The sequence below is a fragment of the Callorhinus ursinus genome, unplaced genomic scaffold, assembly GCF_003265705.2.
Source record: "Callorhinus ursinus isolate GAN/ISIS: 27379988/994484 unplaced genomic scaffold, GSC_fseal_2.0 scaffold10, whole genome shotgun sequence".
Classification (NCBI taxonomy): Eukaryota; Metazoa; Chordata; class Mammalia; order Carnivora; family Otariidae; genus Callorhinus; species Callorhinus ursinus.
Window position 1 is genome coordinate 47,977,478 of NW_027397072.1, and position 18,006 is coordinate 47,995,483.

An 18,006-nucleotide genomic window follows, 5' to 3' on the forward strand; every position below is an offset into this window, starting at 1 on the left:
TCTTTAAGCTCTTATCTTAGCTTTGGATGGAAGTGCTCTCTACCTCTTGGAAATGGGAGAGAAATATCATTTTACCATGAACTCTGCGTTCCCCCAAAATCCAACAATACAGTTAATCTGACTTTTCCTCTCTCTCTTGACTAACTCCCCCTCAATACTGACTGGGAAAGGGGAGGAGGGTTTGGCATAGTGAGCTGTCAGCTGAAAGAGCAGATCTGTTGCCTCTCAGTAAACTCTTAAGGAAGTATCTGTCTCAGATACTATCAAAGGTGGCTTGCTTAAAGTCACTTGAGTTTAGCTGAGTCCTGGTAATGAATGTCCAGGCAACTGGTAAGTACCATCAATAATCTCTTACTAAAAAACAAAAAAAAAAAAATGTAGAAAACATATGAAGAGGAGAGTTTTAGAGAGAACAATTCGATGGCCCAGGTCTGACTTTGCCAATCACTTATTTTAAAATAACAACTGAACACCTACTATACATCATAACCTTTCTAGGCACCAAGGATTTGGGGAAGAATCATTAGGACCAATAGATGAAGTTGTACAGATTGGGGCATATACAAATTGAAGATGTATACAAGGCAATCCTGCTGCTTTCAGAACCAGATAGAAAGAAAAGCTTGGCCTTCTCCCAGCTAGGAAATAAAAGACAAGAAACTCAGATATTATACTAGGGTTTTTCCTAAACTAAAATGGAGTAAGCACAGGATTCGATACAAACACATAGAAGAGATGCTGAACCAAGATTTGGGAGAATCAGAGGGAACTTCCTGGAGGATATACACCTCAGCCGAGACCCAAAGTTTGAGTAAGATTAGCAAGAGCGAAAAGAAGAAACAATTCTAGGAGGAAGAACACAGAGTCACTGTATTAGTTTCACAGGGCTGCCATAACAAATTACCACAAACTGAATGTCTTAAAACAAGAGAAATTTATTCTCTCACAGCTCAGGAGGCCAGAAGTCTGAAATCAAGGTATTGGCAAGGTTGGATCCTTCTGGAGGCTCTGAACAAGAATCTGCTACATGCTGTTCTCTCAGCTTTTGGTAGTTGCTGGTGATCCTTGCCTTCTAACTGCATCTCTCCAATCTCTGTCTCTGCCACCACATGCCCTCTTCCCTATGTATCCCTATTTGTCTCTGGGCATCCTCTCCTCTTCTTAAAAGGGCACCAGTCATTGGATTTAGGGTCCATTTGAAACCAGGATGACCTCATTTTAACCTAAGTAATTATACCTGTGAAGACTCTATTTCCAAAGAAGTTCACATTCTGAAGTTCCAGGTAGACATGAATTTTTGGAGCATACTATTCAACCCACTATAGTTACTAAATATCTGTGTGATATTTAGCAAGTTTTTGCCACTTTGCTCTCAAAGTAAAATCTCTCCTACAACTCAGCTTTTCATACTGTGTTATAATTAATGATTTCAGAGTCTGTCATCCTTCATAAGAAGGTTAGTTTCTTGACACGGAGAATAAGAAAATCCCCAGCCCAGAACCTGGACGACAAATAAATGTCCCTCAAAAAATGAGAATTTTTGAAACATGGCTTCCTCAACTATACACGAAACATGATCTTTCTGTTTTTTGTCAAGAGTTCTAAGTTAGAGTATTCCTTGGTCTGAAATATAGCCATACTCAGAGGCCAAACATCAGAATAGGTGGTTTTAAAATATGCTTGGGGGTATGTTCTTCTTCCTACAACTCATTGCTACTTTCATTTTTATGATAACAGTGATTATGATAGTGCTTGAGCAACAAAGAAGGGGTAATGACAGTTTATACACATTGCAGCCGCATGCTCTCTTTCTAGCACGGTTGTGAAAAATCCCTCAAAAAGATGATTTTATGATGTAGTAATATTTTCTCTGCAAAGCGTGATAAGATTTATACAAGATTAGAAAGTCCTTGATTACTTTCATGCTAGAAACATGAGAAACTAATGAAAGTATTATAAACACAAAAAGTTATAAAACAAATTCACTGCCTTTCTAATGTCTTCCTGTGAAACATATTTTTTCTTCTTTTAATTACTTTTTTTTTTATGTTCCAAATGTGATGGGTTTATTTTATTTTACTCTGATGCAAAACCAAAGATTCCACTACAGCACAGAGACCAATATATTAAAAGGTCATGAAAAAGTGGTGTGGGACATGCAGGCCGTGATGTACAAACTGGAGAATCGGGTCATTTCCTTTGTAACATGACACTACATTGTCGCTGAGGAACGCATTTAAAATAACACTGTGGAACTCAACTGAAATGTGGCACAAACATGACAACTTCCAGGCATGCCTTCAAGTACCTCTCTTAGGATGGACTTGCAATCTGTAGAGTTCAGTGTGGGGAGGATTACAATTCTTTGTAAGAACAAAAAGTTGACACTTTTGAAATTTCACAGAATTTTAAGGCCAAAACATAGTGGGTTCTCTTCACCTCCAGGGACAAATTGGATGCTTTACCCAAAACCACATTAAGCTTCTAGTTCAAATCCCAACCCAACCTTGTGACCTCCTGCACTGAAGTTCTTTCCATCGATTAAAGCTGATAGGGTCAGTTTGACACCAGGTCAAAGGGTCTGAGTATAACCCAGTCCAATCAGGCCAGCGTTATTTACTTTAGCAGATAGAGAAGTTCTACAATCCAGCTTGTATTTAGCAGTGATGCCAAAACGGGTATTTTCACTGCCAGACGTCCAAGATTTATTGACGTTTCAATCTTCTCGTTAACCTTCTGGTAGATAGACCCTCCAAATTCAGTGCCATCATTCACATGAGTGTGCAGCTGGAAGTCTGCAGCCTTATAACCCAGGGCAAAATTATTCTGTGACAATTTGGATTTGGCTGTGTCAAAACTCATCTGATAGCCAGCAAGCCAACCCTCAAAGGCTAACACAGCCCAGCCATAGATGGTTGGTCCAGAAAAATCTATATCAACATTACTGCCAAGACTGAAACAATCCCGTTTATCAGAGGCCTTCAATTTTCCACTCTTCTTTCCTGTGTTCGGTACAAATATGGTATCAAGAGTCAGTTTCAACCCTTCAGCCAACTTATTCTCCAAAGAGATTTCTGTTCTGAGAGTATTGTCTGTGTTCCATTTCTGGGTGAAGATAAGTCCATAGTTACAGACCTTATATTTGGTCTCTAGGTTGCCTGACGCTTTCCCTGTATCAGTGTAAGCATGACCAGAAGTAGAAAATTCCACTCCACTACAGGACTTGGTTTTCAGATCTATTTTAACCATGCCAAATCCATATCCTTTATTGAAGATATCCTTGGCGGCCTTTCCTAGGTCACAGTAAGTCGGTGTGTTACACATATCTCCAACCAGAGGGCCTGTCTCCGTTCCGCCAGGGCAACGCTGAAGGTCTTCTTCCTTCTTTTAATTACTTTTAAGCATAGTCACCATGCTGTACATTACATCTACAGAACTTATTTATCTTATAAGTTTTACCCATATTGCCCATCCCTCACCACACCACCCCTTACTTCTGCAACCACCAATCTGTTCTCTGTATCTATGGGTCCAGTTTTTTTGGTTTTTTGCTTTTTTATATTCCACATACTACATGAGATCATAGGGTATTTGTCTTTCTCTGACTTATTTCACTTAGCATAACATCCTCAAGGTCCATCCACATTGCTGCAAAAGGCAGAATTTCCTTTTTTATGGCTGAATAATATTCCTGTGTGTGTGTGTGTGTGTGTGTGTGTGTGTGTGTGTGTGTGTGTGTTCTTTATCCATTTTCTTTATCCATTCATCCATCAGTGGATACTTGGGTTGTTTTCATATCTTGACTCTTGTAAATAATGCTGCAATGAACATAGTGATGCAGATACCTCTTCAAGATGGTGATATTGTTTCCTTCAGGTGTATACCCAGAAGTGGAGTTCTGGATCACATGGTAGATTTATTTTTAATTTTTTGAGGAACCTCCAAACTGTTTTCCATAATGGCTCTACCAATTTGCATTCCCACCAACAGTGTACAAGTGTTCTCTTTTCTTTGCATCCTTATCAACACTTATTATCTCTTGTGTTTTTGATGATAACCATTATAACAATTTTGAGGTGATATCTTATTGTAGTTTTGATTTGCAATTCCCTGATGATCTGTGACGTTGAGCACCTTTTCATGTACTTATTGGTCATCTGTATGTCTTCTTTGGAAATTTTTCTATTCAGTTCCTCTGCCCACTTTTTAACCATATATATATATATATGTATATATATATATTTTACTATTGAGTTATATGGATTCTTTATATATCATAGGTATTAACCCCTTATCAGACATATGATTTGTAAATATCTTCTCCCATTTCCATAGGGAGCTGTCTTTTATCTTGTGGATGGTTTCCTTTACTGGGCAGAAGCTTTTGAGTTTGCTGTAGTCCAATTTATTTATTTTTGCTTTTGTTGTCAAATCGAAAATATCATTGCCTAGAGCAACGTCTAAGAGTTCACCCCCTATGTTTTCTTCTAGGAGTTTTATGGCTTCAGGTCTTACATTCAAGTCTTTAATCTATTTTGAGCTTATTTTTGTGTGTGGTGTCAAATAGGGGCCCAGTTTCAAACTTTTGTATGTGGCTGTCAATTTATAACTTTCATTGTAGCTTCACATATATCTGTTTGGCCCTCATAAATATCTCATGAGGTAGGACAAGTGTTTGAGATAAGATTCCCTAAAGGTAGAGCATAAGATGAAAATATGCACATGATTTATCAAAGAAGGGTTCTAAGGAGAAACACAGAGAAAGTGAGGGACACAAGACATCCTAGGGAAAAGTCAAGCAAAGATGTGGTTTGTCTCAGACTATCCCACAGATATCTCTGGAGTATGAACAGCATCACAGAGCTGTTCTGCATTTAGGCAAAGGGGCCAGACTTTTGTGCCCCTACGTTAGTCAGTTATTGGCTGTGTGTTGGTCACTGGAAGCAGATATAACCTTCCAGGAAATTTGGGTGAGCTGGCTCCCATCTGCCAAGGGCAAGTGTCTGAAGAAAGTGCAGCTGTGGACCATTAGCAGACAATTCTTATAGCAGCAGATGGTAGGTGCAGAACCAGGTAAGAAGAACCTGGGCAGGGCACCAACAGCATCTACTCTAGCAAGTAAATGATCCCATTTTACAAAAGTAACAACCAAGGCTTAGAGAGGTTAAATATTTTCCAGGGCTACTGAGCCAATAAATGGCACAATCAGAACATGAATTCAGGTGTTGCTTCATAAACTATCTTCTTCCTGTAGCCTCTGAAGACACACCCTTCTGATGAAGGTTTTATAACAAATTATTTGATAAATACTCTCTGCTGCTATGGATGATCCCACTGGGTTAATTCTAGAACTTATTAAACAGTGACTTCTTTCTAGGGAGCAAGTTATGATACAAATGACTCTGGGTCCTGTTCGCGTAGATGGACTAGAATTATACTGTTATCATCACACCTCAAGGTCATCTTCTTAATTTTTCTTATACACAAATCTTTCTTTTCTCTCTCCCTCTTCTCTCTCTTTCTCTTTTTGCTCTTCGCAAAAGATTTTGCTATCAATTACTGATTATGTTAAAAGTTAAAAAGTTGACCCCAAATGATCTCAAGGGCAAGCAATAAAATATTTTGTAAGATATTACTAAAACTCTTCATTAAAAATCACCACTTGACCAAATCACAATAGGCCTGGTGCATTTTAACCTCATATTCCTTATCTCAGGAAGGGCAGAGCATATTTGAATATATGGTGCCTTTATTAGAGCACCTCTCAATTATCTTGAGCCATGAGACAACAATAGACCAAATCTGAATAGAGCAAGGCTGAAAGGAAGCACTATTTCTTAGAAACATCATTTAAAAAAAGGTGGGGGTTGCCTGGGTGACTCAGGTGGTTAAGCGTCTGACTCTTGATTTTGCTCAGGTCATGATCTCAGGGTCGTGAGTTGAGCTCCAGGTCAGGCTCCCAGCTGAGCGTGGAGCCTGCTTAAGATTCTCTGTTTCTGTCTCCCTCTGCCCCTCTACCACTTAATAAATAAATAAATAAATAAATAAATAAATAAATAAATAAGCAAGCATTTCATGCAATATTCTCTTCCAAAGTAGCAGGCAAGCCCATTCTGGCACTTTGGAAATGAATCACTTGCTCTTACTGTCTTATCTAGGAATGTGAGTAAATCATCTAGCCTCAGAAAAGCTGCAAAAATACAGTGAAGAGAATGAACTTTCTAGCATACTTACTCAAATGCCTATACCTGCTTTAGATGAGATTGGATTAGAGAGTTCATTACCTTAGCCAAACTTAGGGATTTTATTCCATTGTTGAAGACGGCTAAGCAGAAATATATTACAGGGCCATCTCAAAGTCTTACACAACATACTTCACTTTGACAACGAGTTAGATTCATATCTTCATCAAGTTATTGCTGACCAATCTACGATAGTTCTTAAAGTTAAATTTTCCATGACCTGACACAAAAATGCACATTTCCACATGATTTTTCACAGTGTCGGGTCTGTATGTCAGTCTTCTCTCACCCCAATATTATAAAAGTGATAGAGCATTTCTGGTGTATCTGATCGGGCTAAGGAGAAAGACTGGTACTAATGCCCCCTATATATTCTACCAAGACATGGGATAAAACGCCAAGAAGCTCTTATCCTGAAGTGATCAAAAAGCAATTTAATTAAAATGACACATAAACTGTGCCTAAGAGGAGGAACATGTGATTTAACTAAACAAATTTATGCAGAAAAGTTATACTTAAAAATCTACTTGAGGAGATCTAACCAATTTTAAATTAATTTGCCACCCTAAAAGTGAACTAGTTGAAAAGAACAATTTAATTTTATGTTAAAGAGATAACATTCCAATAAAGTAAGAAATTACATATATATGCATATTTCAAATGAATACTGATGTCTATATAGTTAGAAGAATAGTGCCAATAAAATCTGGGAACAGTTACTTTTTTTCCTGCAAGAGAATTGGGATCTAGTAATCCCTACCTATACAGGTTTGGTTAATTAATGTTTGCAGAGTACTTTGAGTTCTTGCAATAATAATCTGCATAGGAAGATGAAACATTGCTGTTACGAACACCTAAGTAAACCACTTGGAAAAGCTGTCATAAAAACTAGCTCTTCAACCTCTAAGAAGAAAATGATACACTTTTGTGGGTTATCATCAAAGGAGACTTCCAACCCATCACTCCCAAAGAAAAAAGAAATCCTGAAAAAGAAATGAAATAAGAGAAATAGTCACTTCCGAACCACCGCATGCCCTGCTAGAGCACCAAGCTCCTATACCAGCCATCTATTTTTTGATCCATTCCAGCGGGGTCTTGAATTCAGAGAATGGCTATAGGATTAGTTACTGTTAGCTGGTTAATATACAAAGGTGGTCTTTTCCCAAAGGTGTCTAAGTTTCCTAAGAAAGCTACTTGAGATGCATTTAAAACATTCTTCAATATTCCTTTATTGAATAAAGCTACTCTCTCTAATGCTATCATTCTAGGCATACAGACAGTTTTGCCTTATTTTTACTGCCCAATTGTTACTGCCTGATTATTATGATAAATAATAAAATAATGGACAAAATAGTTACTGGTATAAATGACAGCTTATGAAGAGAGAGGATCTGCTGGTCTTTGACAGTTATCTAAACAATAGAAGCATCATTTCAAAGCCAAGTTCTCCTGCCCCATGTCATTACATTAATTCCAACTTCATTCCTAAATCAAATGTTTTCTATATGAAGAGAATATTTTGATAAGAGAGAGCCTATCGTGTATAGGATTTAATAACAGGTAACTGCTTCAAGGAGCAGAGCCCTCTCTGACTGTGTTTCAGATCTAGCCAAAGTCACCAATTACCGGACTCTCCGGAGACCAAACCTTACAACGAGTTTTCTGACCCTGCAAGGATTTAGATAAGCTCTGGATAAGTTCTGTTCTCTGACATGAGCCCTGACTTGCTCAGCAGTAAAAATGCTTCTCCTCTTCAACGCCTCAGCCAGCAACACTTCCCCAGGATTTATGAGGATGGATGTGACAAGATGGGGGTGCTGAGTATCTTAGTGTGAGAACAGTTTTTACTAATTGTATGTTAGGTTTAAGCCCCTAGAGCCATTTTCACCCCCTTCTGAGTCCTTTCTTTCTCAGGTTTCAGAATGGAAGGGACCCTGCCAATGGTTCTGCTCTTCCCTTCCCCAGTTGGTGTGGACAGTATGAGCCAGGTAGGGCTTGGAAGAGATAGAAGTTCTCAGTTCCTAGTGGTCTTTGTCTTCTACATCTCCATGAAGAGGTCGGGTGGGGGGCAGGGGGGCTTAACTATAGAAAGAAAACAGCATAACATCTTTGAATGTCAATTATGCACTAATGTTTGAGGGAAAGCAGTGTGTTTGTTAAAACCATGGTCTCCGAGTGCCTGGGTGGCTCTGTAGGTTGAGCATCTGCCTCCAGATTGAGTCATGATCCCACGGTCCTGGGATGGAGCCCCATATCAGGCTCCCTCCTCAGCGAGGAGTCCGCTTCTCCCTCCCCCTCTGGAGCTTATGCACTATCTCGCTCTCTCTCAAATAAATAAATAAAACCTTCAAAATAAATAAAGAAATAAAACCATGGTCTCTGAAGTGGGACTGCTTGAGTTTAAATCCCAGCTTTACCCATCCTGGTAACCCCTCCTGAGCCTCTGTTCCCCATTTATAAGGGATGACTTTAAAGAAGGTTATCTAATAGGATATCTGGATGGGTAAATAGGAGAACATTTAAACATTTAAGAAACTCAGAAGAGGACCTGATGCATTAGAAGCTCCCAATAAACCTTAGCAAGTACATATAAGAAAGAAGTAGGTACTGTTATTCCCATTTTGCAATCGAAGAAAGCAGGTATCAGAAATGTTAAAAACACTAGTAACCAGGAGCATACAATCAGTTAATAAATAGAATAGTTAGGATGTGAATCCAGGACTATCCCTTTGCAGAGCATTTTCCTGCCATGCCCTTCGCAATAAGCCACGCCAATGTCAGTAGATGGTGTTACCCACTGTGGAGGGACCTAAGGTGCTCTGAAAAGGTCATGATCCCCAGAAAGCCACAGTTTTGGTTAATGCTTTTCAAGCAAAGAATTGTGTTTCCCCTCAGTCCTCTTTCACAAAGCAATTTCTCTTGCAAAGAGTATCACAATTCAGGGTAAGATGAGGAATTGGCCTAGGCTGGACACAGGCCACATGCCGGGTGCTGGGCTACAAATGTGATGTGTATCATCTCATCTACCCCGCACAACAACATTCAGTGTTGGTGTTGTTACCCTCATTTTACAAGGCGGGGAATGGAAGCTCCGAGAGGTGAAGCAATGGTCCCAAGGTTAAGGGTTATCAGTCGGTGAAGGCAAGGCTCTCTCACAGCCAGCCCTGTCGGGTTCCCCCTCCCAGATTGTTTTCTGGGCAGTATACTACCAGACATGTACTCATTTCCTAATGGAACTTCGAACAAATTACTTTATCAACAATCTGGTCATTAGAATTTTAGCCAGGCCTTGGTCTGAGGGCCCCTGAAGATGGGCAGGCCCAACGAGCTCTAGAAGTGCAGAGAAGAGGAGTGGAGAGGTTCACAGGGCAAGAAGCCACCAGCCCTCATCGTTAGTCAGTGAGCAATCAGAATATTACAGGCCACTTGCCATGCTGAATGCAGGAGAGGATTCAGAGTAACGAGCAGTTAAAACTGGATTTTGCCACTAATGCATTTCTTATTAATGCTTTCTGCGCCGTTCAGAAGTAAAGTGAGTTCATTTTCTCTTCAGAAGATCCACACCTTGGAGATTCTCTAAGCATAGCTCGTAATTTAATTCCTGTGAAGAAATGGCAACATCTCTTTGAGTGAAATTACGACCTTTTAGAGGCACCGTCTCTCCCTAGTTGCCGCTGCCTCCCTGAGCACTCATTAGCCTTCCCCCGGATAGGAAATGGTTGTGTACAAGGCCCCGAAATGCTAAACGTCCTTAGGTTGAAGGGCATCTGCTCACTGGGCCTGTCTGACTCAGCAGTGATGTATGTGCCAAGGAAATCTTTCTTTGCCTGCCTTAGCTTTGCTCTCATTCCCCTTTCAATTGGAGGAGTATGATTTTTCTTTTCTACTCAAGTTCTATTCAGAAAGCAAAGGAAGTGCATAATTATGTGGTTGTCCCTTGCCTCCCTCTGCCGTACCTTTCCCGGGAAATCTCATTATTAAAATAAGAACATTATTCTCAATCTATGAAAATAGACTTGGGTCGGTCAAAAGCCAGGGTGGGGGGAGGGTGGAATGAAAAACGCATCCTGCAGCAAAGAGGTCCATTTTGTTGAGCTATAGCACAGAGCGTGTTGTCAACTGAATGATGACCAGAACTATAAATTCCGGGGATTCTAGGGAAAAAGTGTTTCCTATCACTCTTGGTTTGAAAGGCTTGTGGTGTTTCAGGGTTTTCGGCAGTTGCCTTGAACAATTAAGGAAAATGTCAAAGAACCTTGGGAAGCAGGAACCAGATCCTTCCATGAGGCCTTCCCAACATATGCCTGATGGGCCCTGTCACATTGTGAAATGCCAGCTACCATGCAGAGAAGGTGCCTGGCACCTTGCAACTTCCTTTTTCCCAGCCTTTGGAGAAGGAAGAGAATTTAAGGGCTCTAGCAGCGTCCCATTACACACAGGAAGGCCCAGAAAGATTGAAATGAACATGTGCTCGTAAAACCCCTGGCTTTCTTTCTACATCTTGCTCCCAAATTATTAAACTCATCATCAATCTCCATCTGCTTGGGCTAGGACTTAAAAGTCAGAATCAAATAGCAGTTGATGCCAGTCCCTTGACTACCCAGTGTCATGGCATCACAAAATAATTGTGCTGATGAAGATACTGATTTTCCATAGCAAAGAAGAAAACAATCCCAGAACCCTAACAGCTACCACTGTGGAAGCCAGGCAACAATCACTCACAGAAGAGACATAGTTTTGTTTCCAGATCCCACTGGAAGAGATTTTCCTGATTTAAAACAAAATACAACCAAATACACAAAATGTCTCCCCAACACAAGCGAAAGCTCACTGTTGATGAGCTGTGTGACTGTGGGTAAATTGTCCTCTTATTGGAAAGTGGGGATAAAAATATATCTACACTATAGGACAGCTGTGAGAATTAAATGGGTATTCAGAACAATGCCTGGCATCTAGCTCTTCAAGTGTTCGCTGCTCCCATCAATCTTTCATATCGAGGCACATCAGTGAGCTAATGTACATACACCCAGCAATGTAGCCGGGTCTGTATTCATTCCTGATTTGCTCACTCCCTCACAGACCCTGCTATGTGAATAACTATCTGAGCTTGATCCCCCCCCCCCCCCCCCCCCCCCCCCCCCCCCCCCCGCCCTGAATAAACAGATCACATGGGTGCCTCCACCCCCTAGCAATGTGATACAAATGACCTCATTGACTGTTCCCACAAGACCCTGATGCTCCCTGGAGTGGCTGATGTGAAAATGAGTTTGCTAAATTCAAGCCCAACATGACATATATGTTGGGCTCTTCCTGAAAATATTAAAGCCGAAGCAGGAAGGGAATAATGTTTTCAATATCATATTTTCATTGAGCTATGGCTTCATGGATTAAAAAATTAAGTAAAAACGCCTGACCATAACAGGTCAGATTTTTTTGTTGTTGGCTATTTTTACTCTTTAAAAGTTTCTGAGGATTTTTCTGTGCTATGGGCTAAATAAACATTAGCTTGGCCCCCAAGTGCTACTGCCTATCAAGGGATTCTGAGTGACTTAGTGCCTCAGGCACAATGAAAATGGATTTATGAGCTTTCTGGAGATCTACTATAGCCAAATTAGGCTGTGCATCAGAGGGTCCTATTTAAAAAAGCTAACCAGCCACAGAATACTGCTAGAAGGGAAGCAAGTGACAAAGGAGAGGGGATGGGGCAGGTCTGGGCCTGGATGGGCAAGCAGCAGAAGGTCAGCACATGAAGGCCAGGCAGAGGAAAAAAATGCTCACCCGAAAGGTATTTTTCTTTGTACTCAATCACCCCCCAGGAGCTGGAATGCAAGGGGAGCCATGGGAAGCTAATCCCGCCAGCAGCATTCTGCAGCTCCCAAGACTACAGGTGCCTGTCCACAGCACCGGCACTGAGGGCCAGAGGGGTTCAGCCTCACTTCCTAAAGGGTTCTCTTGAATGTCCTAAAGTCAAATCTTATTGGACATTTCCCAGCAAGCACGTTGATCATCAATTCCAAAATACCTTATACCTTGTTCTTTGAAATACCTAGAAAGTTCTCTTCTAGTTTAAAAATAGGCAATAGCATGTAACAAGCTACTTAAAAAATATATATACGTAGTATATAAAGAATATATATTATAAATATTTATAGTATTATAGATTCTATAATATATAATGCAACATATAAATTATATATGATATATATCTGTTACATATATTATGTTTTATAATTCTATATATATTTATACGATTTATATGTTGTCTATACAGTCTTACTAACTGCCATGTCCTTTATTTTTAAGAATCATGGATCTTGGCACCTGAGGCTTAAGGAACAACATCTAACAATGTGTAACACCACACACAGGCTCAGGTCGGAGCACAGCTGACAGTCGGATGCCGCTAACACTAAGGACTTCAGAGCTAAGCATGGTAATGAACGCAATACTGGGTAAAAGGATCATGAAACAGTAGTGTCCTTACTTCCCTTTTGTCTCTTGTTTTTATTTAATGAGAAATGCTTTAACCTGGGCATGTAATGGTGCTCGTGTTCATGCAGGGGCATGGGGAAGGCTGAGTGAGGGGGGACAGGCTTGGGGAAAAGTAGGGTGCTCATTGATTGTATCTATTTTTCACTCTCTCTCTTTGTTCTTTTCAGTTCTTTGCTCCCCACCTCACTGTACCCTTGTCCTCTCATCAATTTCCCCTTATCAGAACTGACTCTTAAAAAATAACCTTGAATGACCAACAAAAAAAACTCACTCCCCTTGTTGGCCATTCATTGAGAATCAGCATTTTGACAGCTATCAAAGCTTTAATACAGAGAGGAAGGGCCTAAGGGAAGGATACATTGTGTAAAGTTCATTATCTCAACAGCTAAATGTCTTCAATGTGCTTGAATCGATTCTAATGTATTAGAAATAGAATAAAATGGAGTTTGCCCACTTGATATTCACAGCCTTGCAACAGAAACATTGATGTGAATGCAACAACGTGGCACTGAGATGTGAAAAAAAGACATAGGAGCGGTGGAGAAAAGGCTCTAAAGAGAAAGTAACTCCCTCTCCCTCGGGCAGGTGGAGCATGTCAGATTCTGGTCTTAAAGGAAGTGTGGGCATTTTGTCAGGTGAGGGAAGGAAAAGGGTCATTCCTGCAAAGGGAAGAGAATGTGAAAAGTGGTTGTGGGCAGGTGGCCTTGACAAACATGCCGTGCTTGAGAACTGGCCAGGAGAAGAATTTCACAAGACCTTAAACTCATACATTGTAGGTGACTTTGGATGGGCCCAGGACGATGAAAATCAACATGACTTTCAGGCTAACAATCATATTTATAGAAGAAGCTGCAGCAGGCTGTCTTGCTCACCACCTCATCACTTCACAGAACAGCACTGCCCCAGTCAAAATCGATGAGCCTGTCTTGAATATTTTCAAGGGAAAGAGTCACTACTCTTCTGGCCAGCATATCCAGCATCTAACAAACTTGACTCTCGAGTCCTAGGGAGGCTTAAAAAGCAGGGCACGTGTGAGAATTAGGCAAGTAGTAAGCAAGCGTCCAGACTGCCTTCCCAGTCTGACTTATTCTAGACGATATCTGCCATTGCCCTTGTCTCATTCACTTCCCACTATATATTATTTATTCTTTGATCCTTAATCTTAATATTTTCTGCAAATCTTGTGTTTTCACTTGAATCCCCTTAGAATTCTCCTGGGATGGTTAATAGAAGTTTCAATGATCAGCCCATTTCCTCAGCAGCCTGGGGAGGACGGGAAGTGATCACTGCCATGAGGAGTTGCATTTTTCTCTGAATTTGTTGAAACTTCTGTTTTAGAGAACAATGTTCTCCTTTCTCTTCCTCTTCTTTCTTAAGATAATTTAGTTTTTTCTTTCATAATTTAGTTTTTCTTTCTTCTTCCGTCTTTCATAATTTAGTTTTTTATTTAATTTAGCCTCCTCCAGAAAATAATGGAGTTTCCTTTATAAAGTGATGAACTGCTCCCTTATTCAAAATGGTTTCATGTTGCATTTTGGTCTCCTAGTGCAACCAATTCTAAATGTTGCTGATTTATAGCTGTAAAGGAGGTACTAAATGTAATACTGCTGCTCCCTGCCTTATTTCCAGAGCACCAACCCTACCCATTCCCCTCTGGTGTTTTAGTTACCACCATAGGGGACACAGCAACAGATCTGTGCTTAATCATTGTTATCCCCAGAAGTCTCTCCTGCTCTTCAATTTTGCCTTAATTAGCTCTCTGGTGATCAGCATATTGTCACCATGGTTGGAATGTGTTTGTAATCTTCATTTTGCCTGTCACAAAGGCAGGGTCTGGAGCAAAAGGATGCCCTCATCCAATGCCTATTAAATTGCTGTTGCTGCCATCCAGGATGTTGGCTGTCTCATCCACTGCCGTGGGGACAAAGAAAAAGCAAAGGCACAGAAAGAAAAGAAAGGAAGAAAGAAAGAAAGAAAGAAAGAAAGAAAGAAAGAAAGAAAGAAAGAAAGAAAGAAAGAAAGAAAGAAAGAAAAAACAAAGGCACAGATTCAGGAAATGTTTAGGTGTGGATGCAAAGGATAAGGGAGTTCCTGTTGCATGGCATCAAATTTAGAGAAATGAGAAAGGTGGGTGATAAAGGAAGTCTAAGAAGAATGGAGGACTGGAGTAGTCGCTGGAGAGAATACGAGAGGGTAAACCATGGGTACATCGAGGGGTAGCCAGGCAGCACTGAGTTGTACTTAAATAAACAAAGCATTCTCATCTTCCCACTACATAGCCAAGGGGATGGCTTTATAATGTCAACGGAGGCAAGTTCTGAACTCTTACTGGCCAATTCTCAATAGGAGTTCTTAAAAAAGTGATAGTGTGCAATTCATTGAAGGCAAACAAACTATATTTTGAACTCATCTCTCCCCTCTCACTAGAGTTAAGGTCAAAGGAGTCTTCTGGTTTTACTCTTTATTAATCCAATAGTTGAGTGCTTCCAGGAGCTCCAAGGAATAAAGCTAATCCCTGCTTGGGATCCTCCCATCCACTCTTTTCAAAGACACTCAAGATGGCTTGGTAATGAGAAGAAATCACTTAGCTTTTGGAATTTGATTTGATTTCAAGTATTATATAAAACACAATTCTCAACTGACTCTTTTGTCTTCAGAAAACAAGTGTATCAGTTTCTTTTTCTAGCATACATTTATTCTCCTCTAAGTGAAGTGAATTGTAATTAGGCTAAACAATTAAAAAGCATTTATTCGTTTCCTACTGTGAAGGATGCACAAAAGCTTGAGATAGGACTACTGTGGTCCCAGTCTCAGTGGCACGGGGGTGGGGAGGGGGTAGTGGGGGCTGTCGACATTTACATATCTAGATCAAAGAGAGAGCACATGAATGCCCACGTGGTACGGGCCCAGGAGAAGTTAGAGTTCAGGCCCAGTAAGAAGTCTGAGCTGTCAACATACTTGAGAAGATTAGCTCAGTCCTTAAGCATCTGCCTTCAGCTCAGGTCATGATCCCAGGGTCCTGGGATTGAGCCCCGCCTCTCGTCGGGCTCCCTGCTCCGCGGGAAGCCTGCTTCTCCCTCTCCCACTCCCCCTGCTTGTGTTCCCTCTCTCGCTGTGTCTCTCTCTGCCAAATAAATAAATAAAATCTTAAAAAAAAAAGACACGAAAGCACAGACCAGTGATCACTTCAGAAATCCTTTCCATTCTCATTCACAGGAAGGTGACATAAGAAGCACTGTGACATCTGGGAACAGGCTGTCATTTGGGCCAGAGAGCAGTCGCACACTGAGCAGACCACCTGAGAAATGTTGGCATTAGCACATCAGCCTCTGCCTCTGGAGCCCAGCGAGGGCGCCAGCTGTGGTTTGTGGGATCCTCGCTCTTCACCTGCTTGGTATTTGTCTCCCGAACTCCATCAGCGCACTCTGTGAGCACCCACCGATGGAGGAGCAGAGCCTACCCCTGGGAAGTATGTAGGAGGAAAGAAGGAGAGATGCGCGGAAAATTATTCTATGATGGCAATTTAAGCCTGTTTTTTCCATAATTCCTTTTCTCTTAATATGCCAAAATAGGTGCTAAAGGTTTCGGTACAATAGTATTTTATTTATTTAATTAATAAGCTGTCTTAAGGGATAGTAGTTAGGTCCAATAACCAAGATGCATTCTAACAATAATACTTAATGCCTGCATAACACTTTGGATTCCAGAGTCATTTTGCATCTATTAATTTACTCAGTCTAATAACCAACCTGGCACAGGCAAGATGTGCAATGATCTTGATGCATAAGGATCAGGGAGTCGCTTGAGACAAGAGAGGTGACAAGGCCCCTCTTTTTAAGGGAGTTCATATCCTGCCAGTCATATACAAGTAGTGGCTCTTGGTTTCAGTTCATCCCCTTCCTAACTTCAAAAGTTACAAAGTTACCTAATGTGCCAAACTCTGAAACAAGGTTCTCTTTTTCATTGACTGTGTGACCACATGAAATGACAAATAGTTTCCAATTTAAAAAGAGGAATGGGAACCCAGTAAACCACATCCACATCATAAAATGTGAAAGCACGCATTCCTGGCTCAGGAAAGTTCTGCCTGGATCCTCTGTGCATGTGGCATCCCCACATGCTCCATAACTAAAATCATTGCTTGGGAACCTCTCAGAGCCTGTGTTGAGTTTTAGCTCCCGTGGCCCAGTCCAGGCTTCACCATGTGGATTAGCCAATACAGATCTTAGAAAGCTCTTACTGAGTGCTCAGTAGTATGTTCAATTCCAAGGGAAATATACTAGAAATCAAAAATCTGGCTTTAAGGGCTTACAGATGAGTAGTGGAAAGATTAAGCTTGATGGAAAGGGAAAATATTAAAAAGGCATTAATGAGAAGACCCAGGAACACTCAAATCCTGTCCTCGGGTTACAATTATCTATTGCTGTGTAACAAACCTTCCAAAAATCAAGTGGAGGAAAACAACAAGCATTTTATAATTCTTACACATTCTGTTAGGAATTCAGATAGGGCACTGGGTGGGTGGCTTGCTTATGCCTGGAGCCTGAGCACTGAATGCTGGGGATGACTAAAATTGTTGGAGAATGCACTGATCTGGAGGTTTCTCACTCACATATCTCACATACCTGGTTGGGTTGGGTTGGCTCAACTGGGGCTGTTGACCAGGCACCTACATACACGTGTGTGTGTGTGTGTGTGTGTGTGTGTGTGTGTGTGTTGAGCACTATTACATGTGATGCCTGCTTCTAGACAACAATAATGCCTATTCCAGCTTACACTCTGCATGAATGAGATGAAACCCACAACATATTAGAAGAGTGTACAGTAATCTTGCAGGTTCTTTCCCTGTTAAGAGGAACAAATACATTTTAAACAATAGAGAACACGGAAGGCTATCATATCGGTAAAAATTTAAACAGGAGGGCAGAAACCCCTCTAGGACAGCATTTAATGCAGAGAAGTAAGAGACTAAGGCAACGTTTGGAAAGGCTGAGGGAAGAAATACTGGGAGGCTACTGCTGGCTTCCAGGCCATCAGAAGTATAGAAATGTCAGGGAAGCTGCCGTTACTGATGGGATGAACATTTAACCTAGTCTACCCAGAGGAATCTAGAGGGATGCAGGAGGAACATTTTCCCTACTAACAGAAAAGAATAAATTCTGAGAACAGCAAGAAAGGAAAGCCATTTTGCTCCCATCCCCTTTCTTGCTTCTTGGAGTCTGAGGGTAGGAGGCAGTCATCTCAGATCCTGGAGGGGAGACTCCATCCATAT

At 40.9% G+C, this 18,006-nt stretch overlaps 1 pseudogene; it reads right to left on the bottom strand.

The window, feature by feature from the left end:
- Positions 1-2,388: 2,388 nt before the first annotated feature.
- LOC112820669 (non-selective voltage-gated ion channel VDAC3 pseudogene) lies at positions 2,389-3,375 on the bottom strand (annotated as a pseudogene).
- Between the last annotated feature and the right edge of the window lie 14,631 nt (positions 3,376-18,006).